We start from the raw sequence: 15,984 nt of genomic DNA, 5'->3' as shown, positions 1-15,984 counted from the left end.
TCATTTACTTGCATCAATCAACTCCGGATTCACCTGTCAACAGTGTGCGCGCGCGTGCGCATGTGCGAGAGAGTACATTTCGGAGCAAATTCAGTTGGACTTCCTAACAATGGACCCCAGACGTGCATGATGTCGTTTTGGTGTGCAAAAGCTGCAGAGGTGCAGGCTTTTTTCTACTGTGCCTGTATTTCTGGTGACACTCCAAGACTTTTTTTTTTAATTAGGCCACTAATACAATGCACCTCAGGCCTTCTACTGCACAACAGCCCAGGAAACAAGAGGAGCTTTGAAGTCACACTGATGTGTTTGCTGTCATCTCCATGAGTTGTGGTGCCACACAGGCAACCAGCCTCCAACAAGTCTGTTTTAATCTTGGCGCCTTCGCATTTTTGTATTATTCATTATTTTTTTTTACTGTGCACCTTTGAAAAAATAAGCTTTCTGCAAATCAATATGCTATTTGAAAGGTATTAGTTTCAATTAGTGGAGCCAAATGAATCCTGAAGGGCAATTCCCATTTCCTGCTGATAGAGCTCTCTGTGAGTTTTTACAGAAATTGTAACTTAGTCTTTTTATTTTAAAGAAAAAAGCCTTTTTTTTTTTTTTACTTATTATGATGCCTGGTGATAAAGAATTGAAAGACACATTAGATATGTTTGCTTCAGCTGACAGCTGCCTGAGGGAAAACCTTCAAGAGAAGAATTTACATCTGCTCCAAGGACGACAAACACATCTTTGGATCACAAGAACGGGACGAATGTAACCAGATATGAGAGCAATTACTCCTTTCTCTCAAGGTTAAACCAATCCAGGACCTGAAGATACTCGACGCGAACTTCCATGTCAAGTAGTCCTGACTGTTAGTCATGAGAGAAACTGTAAAAGTGAAGAGGGGGACTAAGACTGTGCTGCCAGCTGTCCTGTCCTACTCTTCATCTGATAGAGAACACGCTGTCTGAAAACATCCACCATACATCTTCAGAATTCAGATTTAGGACTGCAGCTTGTTACTGTACTGTGGGTGAACTCTCGGCTGCAAAATCATGCATCTGCTGAGCTGTAAAACACGCTGTAGTGTGGGGGATAAGAGAATTCACCGTCCTTGAAAGCTGCACAGCCAGAACTGAGCACAAAAACAGCCCAGCGGAAGAAGGACTGACATTGACATGAGTTCATTGCTGAGAACAGCACCTTCTGATCTTGCACATGTCCTCAGACGGTGCAGTGAAAACAGCAATCAGACGGCTATAGCCGGCACTGCCCTCATGCTCGGAGAAAGGGCTCACTTCTTGGTCACCGTATCTTTTTTGGCCACGGCTGTACAAACAAATTGAGATTCATACAAGTGAGGACTCCGGGGCAGCAGGTGCTACTGTTGCAACTCAGCCGCACGCCAGACAGCTCACTCTCTCTACAGGCCATTCCCGCCAGAACGCCTCTGCAATGAGGGGGTAATTGGACTGATCACACTCTGTTTACCCATTATGCTGCTAAAATGAAGTGGGTTGTTCCCAAACACACTCCGACAGGCCGGGGAGGGAGGAGGAGCCTCTTCCATCAATGACACGTCTTTTAATCTGTGCTAACCTTGGGCCGGAGGAGCATTGTGCGGATATAGGCGTGTTTGTGCCTTTGTGCGCGTACACGTGTGTGTGTGTGTGAGAGAGAAAGAAAGACGCGTGTGTTTATATGTGAAGAAATATCTAGGGGAAAGATGTGTCTTAATGTGCCCCACATCTTGCGTGTGCTTAAACTATGACAAGGAATATTGCATATCTTCCTGGGTGGAGAACATCTCAGATTCTGCATAAATCTGAACCACAGTGAAAGAGAATAAGACAGAAAAAGAGAGATGATAGGGCGAGACTGAAAACTGTGTACGTCGGTGTAGCTCATTCAATTTTATGTGCTCTCCTCCCCAGTGTAGATCATTAGCAAGATTATCAGATGTAATCATCTCATTCTGGTGGCGCATAACTCAAGACAGTCCCCGCAAACCGCACCATCCTCTCTCCTGTTTCTACTGAAGACAGGGAGCAAACTCGAAAGCTTTCAGGACAAAATCCCATTTGTGCATCCGCTGTCTGCATCCCAAGCTTGTTAGTTCCAACACTTCAGTGATCCCGGCGGAGCAGACGCATAGGCAGTAGCAGGAACCATAATGGCCATCACCCAGACAGCTCACACTCGCATGCAGGAGATGAACAGCAAGGTGCACACTCCACTCGGCGATACCCCGTGCCATTAAAAAAAGAAAGTCTCTTTTATTGCAGATGGCAACACTTATTTTGTACCTCCTTCATCGTCTAGATGAAATAAAGGCATTTTAAAATCACAGTGGGAGGAGTAGTTTAGGACAGTTTGCCATGACAATAAACTGGCTCTGTCATTGGAAAATACAACTCTGCTCATTGGTGAATCACTGGATTACTATTATCTCTTTGATGTCTTTGTTCTTGAGCCTTTTCCCTGTACACGACGAACACGGGGACGCGCCTGTCGAGATATCAATGCAATTTGCTTGATCTCCCACAGCTGCAGCTCATCTTTCACACACAACTGTAATGTAACAGTTTGCAGGATTTTCTGACATGCGCTGGGTCAGTTAATTTGTTCCTTCATCTATATTATTTAACACGATCCATATTATTTAAAGGATATTTCCAGTTTATTACAACTTGGATTGTCATAATTTGGCCATTGTGTCTGGCTGTTATTGGTACTCACCAAAGTAACTGGTGTAATCTGGAAACACGGAGACATTCCCACAAGATGGGGGAGGGTGGGGGTGGGGAACACAAGCAGTCAGATGATCAGACAGGTTGTAAGGCAACCGTTTAGGTACATCATTATTAATGGGTACACCATTCTTTGGAGGTAAATAGGTACATCATTATTAATGGGTACACCATTCTTTGGAGGTTAAATACAAAGCGAGCACACCCAGAATGTCCCTTATTGCAATCCTGTCTCCTGGAATTTACATTTATATACACCTAATTAAGCAACAGCGAAAAGGTTTCATAAGAAACTGGATGTTAACCAAAGTACGTTTTCTATCAACATAACGAGGAAATAATGTAAATTAACATATCTGCAAAGTCGCCAAATGTTCACACTGAGCATTTTCACTGACAAGGCATTGCATTTGTTTTCCCTACAGTGCAATACTATTAGCAATTAAGCATGATAAACGTTTTTTATGGATATGTTTAGGCACTCACAGGTTATGGAAGGATTGTAGTCTTGGTTAAATATTGAAAAAGGTAAAGCACAAGACAACATGTTTACTTTATTAACATTAAACCCAAACCACAATCTTTCCCAAAGTACTTTTGTTACCTAAACCGAACCACACACAATCCAAAACCTAACCGGAACACCTCCCTGTGTCTTGCATGTACTGTAGTAAATAACTGAAGCCCTTTGCACTCTAGAAAAAAAAAAAACTGATCTCATTGGAGGGCGCATAAATAGCATGATATTATTAGGACTTTAGGCTTTTTCGCGTCATTTACACGCTACGTTGAAAGTCACAAAGTAGGGATCACTGACAGCCTGTCTCTTCAGGCCTCCCTCCAAAGCCACTCTTCAGAAATTATCATTATGAGCGTAAACAATGTACATGGCTATTGTTAGTACTCAAATCTGTCAAGCTAGAAGCTTGTGGTAACGCTCAATGAGTGCACCGGGCAGAGTATACGCAGGTGGACAGACAGGTAGGTCATTCAATCATTTCATCAGGCTGAATAAAGTGCCCTTGGGTGCCCTTCCAGTGAAGAAAACTTGATAAAGTTCCCTCTAGAGTGTCCTTCCAGTGGATAAAACATGATAAAGTGTCCTCTAGGGTGCCCTTCCAGTGGAGAAAACAAGATGCAGTGCACTAATGGGTGCCCTTAAATAGAGAAAATGTGATAAAGTGCCCTCTATGGTGCCCTTAAAATGGAGAAAAACATGATGCAGTGCCATATAGGCTGCCCAACGCTGGTGCCCCACCGCATGCTGCTGGTGCCCTTTTTATTTTTTTCACCCCTGTCCGTGAGACAGCCTGAATTCGCCACTGCCTATAACCATGGCAACAGTACACAATAATGATGGAGACAGCTGTAGCCTCAAAATGCTGAGAAGACATAAATTAAAAATGCATGACAAATATGGGGCTAAAACTTCCCTTAGGAAAACTATACAAAAATGTATTTAGTTTTTGTTGAGTAAAACTAGTCTAAAACTAATAGTCAAAAGACTAAGAGTAAATCAAAATCAGGTGCCAAAATGAACACTGCAGGGGACAAAATCTAGGCAGCTATTACATTTCTTCTCAAAACGTAATCATCATCATTTCTAAGAGACAGGATTTTTCATTGCACAGCGAAACTGTGGTCTTACAACGAACAACTCTGGGAATATTCCCCCTTCATATTCTCTTCCAAATAAGTTTGGTCAACCTTGAGATTTGTTTAAAACCTGCCGATCATCTGGCTGCTCATGTTTCTCGCCCTGTCAGACTTCTTTTTAGCGATGTCACCGTGTTCGATAGATCTCAGCAAAAAAATAATAAAATTCACAAAAAACAAAATGATCCTTTAACAAGGGGTGCCTCAGTGGATAACATTGCCTTTTCTCCTTTACAGAGTTGGAAGTTTCGATACAGTACTAAGTTTGCATGTTCTCTCAGTGCTACTCCAACAGGCAAGTTGGGTGAAATTCATACTTAAAATTGACATACCTAGGCAGGAATGTGTGTGACTGTCTCTGTTAACTATGTGATGGACTGACAACCTTTGCAGGCTGGTTTCCTATCATGTGCCAAACGTATGCTGGGAAAGTGCAACAAATCCTGAGCAGCGGTATTATGTCAGGGAAACTGAATGAACCAACCCACCAACCAACAAACGAACCAACGAATTCCACACCATTAAAACCACTTCTGAGAGAATATGTCTGTGAACATATGCGGCTCCAAATAATGTTTTTTTAATCCTTTTTTGCTCGAATATGCTCACCACACCTCGGCCAGCAAATATGACCAACAGAAATATCAACACAATCATGAAGCCGCTCGTTCATTTCTAATAAACATGTTTGTTTATTGCTACTGGAAAGCGAACACCATCTGTTATCAAGCAGAAATTCTTTGACCCACTTTGTCAGATCTGTCTCTTAAAGGGAAAATACCAGCAATTTCATGCAGAAGGGCAGTTTGACTCACGTAAATGAACATTTCAACTCTTTTGAACCTTGGCTCAGTTGTTATGTATATGCCACTAACTGTCGCAGGTTTTTTCTCCCCATGGGAGACATCCCTGCTTAAGACACTTCTGTTTACATTTCATCTTCCGAACGGAGCCTATTTTTAATGTCAGACGGACAAACGAAGAGAGAAATCTGCAAAGCCACACTGTATAATGAGGCTTCCCATAGAAAGTGAAGCCATACTTATGCGTAATTGCATTACAGTAAATTCAAGAGTGAAATTAAGACGGAATTGGTGAGGAGAAACAAGGTAACTAAGGGTGATATTTCTGTCATAAGAACAAGTTGTACTGTACAGTACTGGTGCAGCTCAATTACAGTTTATATAAATCTCATTTCTTTGTTAAAGTTGAGGCAAACTATTCCCCGAATCTACAAAGTGACCTCTGTTTTCACTGGAACAGTAACAGCGAGATATCATCGTATGGACACAATCTTGGTTCGTTGGATTCTAGCTTTAGGATATCTTTCATGTTCACAAATGCTGCTTAGGATGTCAGGCATTATTGTGGGAGGAATATATGCATGTTTAAAAAATTGAGAGTTATTCTTATTTAAGTTAGTTCCAGTAGGAGCGAAAGGCAAACAACAACAGGAATAGATTAGATTAGAAAAGTGATAAAAAAAAAAACAGCATGACAACGAGTTCATCCAAATCCCTTCTCTCCTTGTTAGCATTAGTATGATGTTGGGGCAGATTTATAGCAGTATAACATGGCAAATTAAAAGGAACCAGTACGTGTTTGGAATGACAACTGATAAAACATCTTCCCCGCTCCAACATCATAAACAAGTAATGGTTGTATCAGTTTACTGTCGTGTTATATTTTATGCTGACAAGGGAGAAGCCAGAGGAAAGAAACGTCTTCCCCATTATGGATTTTGTCCTACATTTACACATCGGCTGTGTGGGCTCACTCGGACATTCAGTGGGTATCCTTTAGGCTTTCCTCACAGACTGAAAGGGAAGTCGATACTGCCAAAAAACCTAACTGCAACTTTTCTGAGATTTTTTTTTAATAAATGAGCACTTTAAGACTCGACCAAAGGTGGTGTGTCCTCTGCTCCATCACTTTTTTGGGTCTACTGGCAGGCATTTGCTTACCACCAACAGCCCTTTTCCTCCCACCACACACACAGACGTTTCTCCTTTTTGTCTCTCTCTCTCTCTTTCTCGGTCTGTCTGTCTTCCTTTCAAGTCCATTCCCACCACCATGCCCCACCCTCCTCTCTTGCTCCACTTGCACTTCCTCGCTTCTTTCCCATCTCACCGCTTTTGAAGTCTGAGACAGCTCGAAATCCAACGTGGTTCTTTTTTTGGACAGCCAAGGGGAAATGGCTCAGAAAGAGGGGCTCAAGTTCGATTACAGCTGTTAATCAAAAAATCTACATTGCCCAGCATGGCGTGATGTGAGAAATGATTTTGGTTTCGATCTGTCAAAGCCACTATATGTTTCATGCACGGGCCTATATGAAGATGTATTGTACTGTAAATCTGCACACGCTTACTCCCCGGGCAGAATTAGAAAAATGAAAACTCGCTTGGACTATACAAAACCCACACCCGTGAAGATATGCAAGAAGGGACAAATGAAACTGAAAACAGAATAAATACACCACCAAATATCCATGCTCAAGCCACTGTATCTTCTCTGCCTCAGTGCAACTCATTCACCGCCAGGATATAACATTACTCTGCAAACCCTGGATTATGTTCTGTGGCGATGTTATTGAACATTTTTACTCTCAACGGTTTTTACATTTTTATGTGATTGTAACATTTTCCAAATTATTCTGATGGCATGTTTTTGTTTGTAGATAAATGAGACAATCCTAGTAGGAGCATCATTGTTGACTGCCAAATTGTATTTTTGGTCATGTTTTGTTACCACGTGGAGGTCCGTCATAGTACAAAATGTTCAAATTCTACACATGATGGTTTTAAAGGATCATTTTGGATTTGTTTCAATTTAGGTCTTTTTTTGCAGTTGTGTCCATCATTTCCAATGAGCAGTAATTAAAAAGCCGCCCCCATATGATCCGCGGTTAAATTGCCCTGCGGTGGCTATGCCACTGTTTTCCTATGGGGAGAGCAGTGCCGGCCGACTAGCAGAAGCGCTACCCTTGGCTAGGCGCACCGCTCAAAATTGCCACCGAGCGCTGCGCTCAAAGTTCAAATTATCTTAACTTTAACCTCAGCTACCACTAACATTGCAACCAATGAGATAACAGCTGCAACTGTTGTTGCCTAGAAACAGTAAATGGCATTCCTTGAGCTCTTTTTGGTGACATATTATACCTCCTGCCTCCTGAAGAGCAAATTTCTTATAATGTGAAGGCAGCTTTAGTGTTAGGCAGGTTACTTGACAAATGTAATGTATTACTCATTGCAAATTGAACGTAAGTGACTTTACTAACTACTCATTAGCAAAAGTAATTAGTTATTTCACTCATTACTTCACATTCTTTACCAGCACAAGGTACCTTTAAACAACTTAAAATCCTCTACATCCACACATCAGATATTCGTTAGCAAGCCAGCAAAGAACACAAACCACTTAGGTTTAGGAAAAACATCATGGTTGGTCTTAAAATAAGTACGTAAAATAAGTACGTAAACTAAGTACGATACATATGGAAACAACGCAACATCAGTACGGACAACATGTCACAAACGTCACTAAAACGTCACTCGGTCAAAACCGAGTATATGGCCGGATCATGTAACTTCATCACTCAGTCAGTCACTCAGTGTCAGACTTTTGCGTTTGTACGGCTGGCCCTCTGCAGTCCAGCCAAAAAAACACATCTGGAAAACCGGTCTCCTGGTTGAAAGTCCTGCGTTTGTTGGACCTATCCACCTCCCCTTCCGCCCGCCATAAGCAGTCTTTTGCTTTTTATTCTACAGCACTAGCTCTGAGCGAATGCATTTACATTGCAGTCAGTACAAACTACATAACATGACACGCCTAAAGCAAGAACGGTATTCTTATTGCTCACTTTTGCCTTGAGCATTATTGTGTCATTCATATGCCTTTTCGTGTGACCGGGCTGGACTAGGTCAAACTTACATGTACAGGACCAGTCTGTCAACTGAACACAGAGAGACAAAGCCGATATCAACCATACATCAAACTCCCGGTAATACAGCGAACAAGTCGACCACCAATCTGTCGAAGCAACGGAGCTTTAGTGTCTTAACTGTTTAAAAAATGTAATTCAATTGCAATCGCTTACACTACATCATCATTAAAAATACATCAAAAGTATCAAGAAAAGCAAGCACTCAAACCCCCAGCTTAGCCACCTTTGACCTACTGCCATAGTTGTGCACATTGTTAATGCAAGCAATAGAAATTATGTCCAAAACTAAAGAAATGGTGTAATCACGTTAAACAATCAAATTGCATACGGTATACTAAAATTGTATAAATGTGTATAAACTCATTCACCACCTCCACTTACACCACATAATCAGACTACAGCTTGCAACAATACTTTAAAGTAAACGTAGAAAACTGCCCCGCTAATAAACTCAAGTGAAAATTGAAAAGCAATATTTTTTATGATTGTTTTTTTCGCCTCAATGGACTGTCATGGGAATGAACACTAATAATTCAAGCTGTCAGCATTCATCCACTAGCCACCACCTTTGCTTGTTGCATCTGCATCATTATCCCATGGTCCCACTATCTTTCATATTCATGGAGTGTAGGCTGATGGCGATGAATTGCATGCCATGAGACTCACGTAATATATATTTTTTTTTTTACTTTTCAATTGGAATACCGAGCTGTCACATTTACAGGCTCCACTGTAAATCTCATACTAAAACTGTGCAAATAAAGAGTGCGAGGAAGATGTATTAAACTTTCTCATTTCTCACAGCGCAAATGCATACTGTACCTAGAAGACCAGAGCCGGGCAGACAGCTAATTATAAAGCCAGGGTCAGTTCAGGCCACAATATGGAGACAAATGAAATGGAAGAAGGATGAGAGCCTGGAGGACTACTGGAGTCTAGACATGTTACAGATGGATATGCAGCACTCTGAATCATCACTAAAAAAACTTTTATTTTATTACTGTGATTATTTTGCATGAAAACAGGTTCACATAATGTGAACACAATATTTAATTTAAAGGCCCAATCAGTATTTTTCAGCATTATTCTGTGTTGTATGGCCAAAAGTATGTGGACACCCCTATCTACATGCTATGGTGTACTGTTTTGGGGCTTTTTACATGATTTAGACTATAGGCTATTTAGTTGCGATAAAGGGAAAGTAGTATATTTTAGAGCTTCCAACATTTTGGCAACACTTTTCCTTTTTCCGGAAGACAATGCCACCACACAAAGCGAGGTCCATTAAGTAGTTTGCTTTCCGAGTTTGGTCTGAAAGACCTTGACAGAGTCCCGACCACAACCCCATCTATCACCTTTGGGATGAACTGGAATGTCGACTGGGAGCCAGCCCTTATCAAATCCCTGCAGCCAAGTTCCGAAATTTTGAGGTGAGGTTGTTACAGCAGCATAGTAATGGTTTTAGAATGAAATGTTCAACAATTGCAACACATTCTCACTCCCAACTTGTCAAATATCGCTGTTTGTCAATCTACGCTCGTTACATGCATAGAGTTCTTTCAAAATAAACTTTTGTTTTAACAGAAATTAGGTTTAGGCAACACAACCGGTTAGTTAGGGTTAGGAAACGGTTATGGTTGACGTTAACTTCACTGACTAGCGACTCACGTGATTCACTGGACTGATGGTACCAATGAGTCACGTGACTAATGACTGACGTTACAAAATAAGTCAACGTTACATTCAGTTTCACACGGGACCTGATCACCGGTCTCCTGGTTGAAAGTCTTGTGTTTGTTTGAGCCATACACCACCCCTCCCGCCCGCCATGAGCGGACTCTCACGCTATTAATACTACGTCCCTTGCTCCGACTGTCGAATAACGCCGTGGGTGGTTTTACATGGCAGTTAGTTGAAAGCCCGGTTCGTCACATACTGTTGCTAAAGAGTGCCTCTGTGCATCGGTATCCGATGCCGAGGGCTGCTGCCCAATTGGCGGTATTTAACGAGTTGGGAGTCAGACTGGGTTGACAATTACATATACTGTAAGTGTGATGTTCAGGGGTCCATTTAGTTCTGGCCATATAGTGTAAATTTGAGGTATGGCAACCCTGACTCCTAGAAATTACAGTTCTTTAATAATTTGTTTTGCCATTTACTGTATGTTTTGGTGGGAAATGTAAATGCAGCGTTTTACCAGTGAAAGAAGTTAGAAGAAGTCGCAGGGAGGAGGTCAGGGTGGAAGGTGGTTGTACAAAGCACAGGATTTTGATGCCATGTAGAACAGGTTTTGCATCCTGAGCACTTTGGTTGAAGTTAGGAAAAGATAATGGTTCAAGGAGGATGTTTAATGAGCTGTGCTTCAAATCTCTGTTGACTTTGTAGTATATAAACCTAATTTATAGGAGACTGAGGATGGTAACTATTTGAGTTTCTAAAGTAAACCTAATTTAAAATGAAGGACCTGCACTGTTCTTCATGCATCATTTAGCTCTATAACCCAGGCTAATATAATGTAATGATCCTGTTAATTCATGTCCAGTTTCAAATGCAAATGAAGGATTGATTTACTACTTTTGGATTAGGTTATCTTGGATAAAAGAGTCAAGTAATGTTGCATTCATGCTGTCCCACGTCCACTTGTAAAGTCAGGAAATATCATGGGACTACAATATGTATTTTTGTCCAGCTGGTGATCTAAAACTAACTGGACCAATGAAAACTTACCATCATACTATACTATAGTACTGCTAACTAACTTAACTATGTTGTGAATCTCAGGTCATAACACACAAATGCAAGTTATACTTAATTTACCAACATTAATGGCCTGTGTAGAGTTCTTAATTCATAATTCATACTGGATACTCAGGTATCGTGAAACTTCCCAGTTAATTACTGGTATTTACTAGGGATGCAAAACCAAACCATAAAAAACAGAACCGATTAATGACGTACAAAATGTGGAAAATTTGGAATTGTTGAACCGTTTAATTAGAGTCCTGCTAATTATTTGGAGAGGAGCCAGAGACATAGAAGAGGCAATTCTCTGAACATAGGCCTACAGCACTTGACCATTTAGTAGCCTTCCTTATTTCATCTATAAAGTCAGGGCTTTGGCTTCATAGAATTTTATAAGAAATATAAGTCATTCATTGGTTATGTTTTTCTTGCAAAACAAACCGAACCAAAATCGTGACCCAAAAACCGCAATACAAACTGAATCGTTGCATCACTAGTATTTATCATTCAAGGGCAACTTAGAGATAAACTTTTAACTTAACAACTTTATGAGGACCGCCTGAATGCACCATTAGTTTTGTCTCTGCGAGGTTAGACCGTCTCATTTGGGGAGGTTCAGTCTAGCCTTCAGGTCTTTCCAAGGACATAACTTTGTGGGCCGCGTCCTTCAACGGATGCAAGCGCCTGAACTGGGATACAGCCAGAGACAGACCTGTTATCCTGCAGCTGTGCAGCTGAAGTTAATATACAACTGAAAGTATAGTTGACACTTTTTTTTTGTAACTACTGAAATAAAACCCATCCTCTAATGAAACTACAGATTTAAGAGATTCTAAATCAAGAGATGAAATTAAATATGTAGGCCCATTCCATCTATTGTCCATGTTGCATCAGTGCATTTAGATACTCAATATACAGTATGTTGGCTACATTATAAGTCTTAGTCCAAGGTATAAAAAAGGTCTTCTGTATGACAAATTTCAAGCATAATGACTTAAGTAATCTGACTTAAAGTCCAACTGAAGTCACATTTAGTCATCCCTTTCTGTAGTCAAAAGTAGTGTCACTGTTTTAAATGCATTTTCAATAGTTTGTTATTATTAAAAGGAAGAAAAAAAGGTCTTTGTGGAAATATCAGAAATGTTGCTTTTGGCCTCGGCCGTGTCTGTGTTTGATGGACAGCAGCTGTCAGTGTTACACCAAGAGACAAAGTAAACAAACTTGCTCTGTAGCCTTCATGTCATGGGCAGACAGCAAGTTGTTAGATGTATTGAGTAGTGAAGGACCACACCAACATCTGACTGACTGGACTGAAGAGACATTTGTAAATATGTTTACCTGCTGTTTATTGTGCTGCAGCTGAGCAGCTAATTAGCAAACTGATGTTAGCAGTGCATTTTTCCTCCGTGAAGGTTTGTCTGGTCACTCGTTCAACAAGTGAAAGTGCCAGAACGGTATTTAAATTAACGCAAAACCATTATGGCACATATTATTGGCACCATTATGAACCAAAAAATATAAAATCTGGGCTAAATGTCTCCCTTTTGGTTTCTGATTTTCACAATTAGACCACAGGACAAGTGATTTACGGAGCAGATGAGATAAGCATGCAACAAAAAAAAAAAATTTAATTTAATTTCAGTTGATATAAGATTGATTTACCTGTAATTTATAAAACTGACAAGTGGCTCTAATGGACTGAATAAATCATAAAAGTGCGTACAATTTATACCCATGATGCAAGTATATTTTATTCATTTAATTAATGTTTAAATGACACATCCATCAAAGACCCCCTTTACACCTGCCATTAAAATGTGTCTCATATCCAGATTGTACCTAGATACCATTTAACCTGATTACATTTTCACCTGGTATTAACATGTGTCTCCAGTGTCCACATTCATGTCTGAAAGGACTGAGAGGAAAGCTGCATTATAGGCACGGGCTTGCTGCCGGGCACTGCAGGAGAGGCGATACGTAATGCGGCAACACATCAGCCTCAAAACGGCGACATTTATGGGGAGAGGGCCCGCAAACGTGACTTTGAGGTACGACTACACTCACACATACACACACACAGAGGGATGAGGAGAAGAGACTCTAAGCACAGACAGAGTGGTGACGGTGTTCTCTCCAGTGACCGGAGGAGTGCTGAGAGCTTGCTGCAGGTTGAGCCCTGCCCCCCAGAGACACACAATCAGTTTTTAAATCCAACCTGGCCCAGTTCCCCAGGTAGCTTTCAACCTCAGTTGCCAGAGTAATCACCATGATTAACATATGGCCTACTACTTTAGAAAAGAACCGGATATCAAGAGATATGTTGGTGAGATGTTCACATCAAATCCCAGCCGCCCAACAGGCTGTTGGTCAAACATTTGAAGCTTCAGCTGTCCGAATTGCCTCCTCTGGATTGGATGAGCGGGCCGGTGCCGCTCCAATCAGAAACCTTCAGCTCAGAGAGGGGCACGCCTCCAATCCGTACCAGAAACCATCTTAATCAACAAGCAAAACACTTGAAAGGGGGGTTAGACGCATGGAGAGATTGTCAGCTGCTGCCGTAACACACACAGACACACACACACACACAGCCAAGCTTTGAATATTCGCTGTTGATTACTACTGATGCCAAGGATCAATCCGTCCTCAATGCGTTTTGGGTGCATTTAGACCATACTTACTTACTTACTTACTTATGTACTTCCATGTGGTCAAGCACTATGGATTGCAATCCGATCACCAGCAGCATAACATAATTGTGATAGGCCCCGGTGCAAATTTTTTTCTTGGGCCCTCACCCCAAACACAAGCACATACATTCACGTACACACACAACCTCTCCAGACAATTGCAAAGCAGACAATTGCTATGCCACCATGGAGAAGCTCACCTTGCAGCGCCCATACTGCAAACCAGCCTGTGATCAGCTGGTCAGCAGCCGGAGCGGCAAATTTATCAACACTAATTTAACACCCTGTCCTGGACTTATCACAGACACAGATTTCAGTAGGTGCACATTTTCCAACATTTGAGATGTAACAATTACAGTGCTATAGATTTAAATCCCTCATCCCACTCTATAATGACAAAAAAGAAACCAGTGCCTACCCATTAGAAGTTTATCATACAGGTCTTGTGCTCCGCAAAGTCAATAACAACACTGCTTAAGAACCATGTCCTTTTTTATTGGAATGTCCTGGCCGTGAGCGATGCAGCGTGACGTGGCACGCTGTTTTGAACTGAACTTCTGTTAGACGGCCAGCTGTTTCTATTTATTCCTGTTGCTCGCCTTAAAATCGCCTTAATATCGCCAGATTCGCCTCAATGGACCAGGAACAGCTGATTGGTGAAGTTGAAGTGAGGAGTTATCTATATGATATTTCCTCATTTCACTACAAAAACCTTAATAAAGTGGCAGCGGCATCGCACCGGTTTGCACCGTCGTTATTTACGCCACTGCTGATCACCCAAAACACATTTTAATGGCAGGTGTAAAAGGGGGTCACTGTTGCTCTTTAACTCATAGCCCCAAATACATTTGGATTATCTTTGTTATATTTAATTGATTTTTGGTTCACTCTCAAAGCCTCATTTTTGATCGCAGTAAGCAGCTCTTTCCAGTGAAAAAGCTCTAAAACTCACTGTACATGGACAAAGTTAGTGACTAACTTGTGAACATAGTGGAGCACTTAGCAGCTGAAGAGTCAGATATTTCCCTCAGGAGTTGGCAGAGAGCCAAACGGATTGGAAAGGAGAGTGAATATTGGACTTACATTTGCAGATTGACACAAACACGACTGAATATTAATGTTGTGCTGATGCTCCGTATCTGCAACTGTTTGCCAACACTTTTGCCTTATTATTTCATTGTGTTTACAGTTTGTAGTGCTGCCCCCAAGTGGCCAAAAAAATCAACTAATGCAGGTTTAACAACGAAATAAAGTGGTTACAGGCACCAGAAAACTATATTGACATATTCAGTTGTATTCTTTGCACAACTCAGGAAATGCAGGAAAGGACCCAAATGCAGACAACGCAGGCAGAGTGGAAGAGTTCAAGGACTTAATGCCACAATGAAGGTATACTGTAAAGTTCAGATTCAGGTTACCAAACCAAAGCAAGAAAGGAATATTGCAACTTCGACAAACTGACAGGGAATGACTGGAACTGGGCCAGCATATGAACTGAGGCTACATCCACACTAATACGTTTTAATTTTAAAACCAAAACGATCTCCATCCAGACGAGCGCTTTAGGGCAATTTCAGAGTTAAACTCCTTCCATACTACCCTGCCTGAAAAAGCATATCACATGACCACTCACGTACACTGGGCAAGTGCGTACTGGTGTAAACAGGAAACAGAGCTTGACACGGGAATTGATGTAAAGTGCTTGAATAATAGCATGCCTCCTGCGCATGTAGGCAGTAGTAGCATTATAAAATGCAGAATTTAACTGCACAACAGCTGCTAGCATTGACAGCAAGGTCCGCAACACTTGTAACTCCATATCCATGCATGTGGAAATTAACTACTGGTGGTGGAGGCTAATGTTGTTTGTTTTCTTCCGGAAAAGGTTCACGTGATGGGGCGTGACGAATCAGGGAAGGACACGTCATGACTGATGAGACCCAATCATAAGCGAACGTGGGTGTTTGTCTCATTGTTTTCAAAGGTCTCCGTTTCTGTCTGTCCAGACTAAAATGCAACCCCTGAGTTATTAAACTAAAAAGAGGTCAGCAGTGTTTTCAAACGTCTCTGTTTTAGTGGCTCGAAAACGCCAGAGTAAATGGTAAATGGACTTGCATTTATATAGCGCTTTTCTAGTCTTCCGACCACTCAAAGTGCTTTACACTACATGTCAGCATTCACACATTCACACACACATTCATACACTGATGGCAGA

At 41.3% G+C, this 15,984-nt stretch overlaps 1 long non-coding RNA gene across 1 annotated transcript; it reads left to right on the top strand.

Moving 5' to 3' along the window:
* The first annotated feature begins 125 nt into the window (after positions 1–125).
* On the top strand, positions 126–5,066 carry LOC141773931 (uncharacterized). The gene is made up of 4 exons (XR_012595208.1): positions 126–1,451; positions 1,923–2,212; positions 4,632–4,689; positions 4,788–5,066. It is a non-coding gene; the product is annotated as an uncharacterized LOC141773931 (long non-coding RNA).
* The last annotated feature ends 10,918 nt before the right edge of the window (positions 5,067–15,984 follow it).

This window comes from Sebastes fasciatus, chromosome 9, assembly GCF_043250625.1.
Source record: "Sebastes fasciatus isolate fSebFas1 chromosome 9, fSebFas1.pri, whole genome shotgun sequence".
In the NCBI taxonomy this organism is placed as follows: domain Eukaryota; kingdom Metazoa; phylum Chordata; class Actinopteri; order Perciformes; family Sebastidae; genus Sebastes; species Sebastes fasciatus.
The sequence above is the reverse complement of the archived record's forward strand: the minus strand, read 5'-3'. Positions and strand labels throughout refer to the sequence as shown.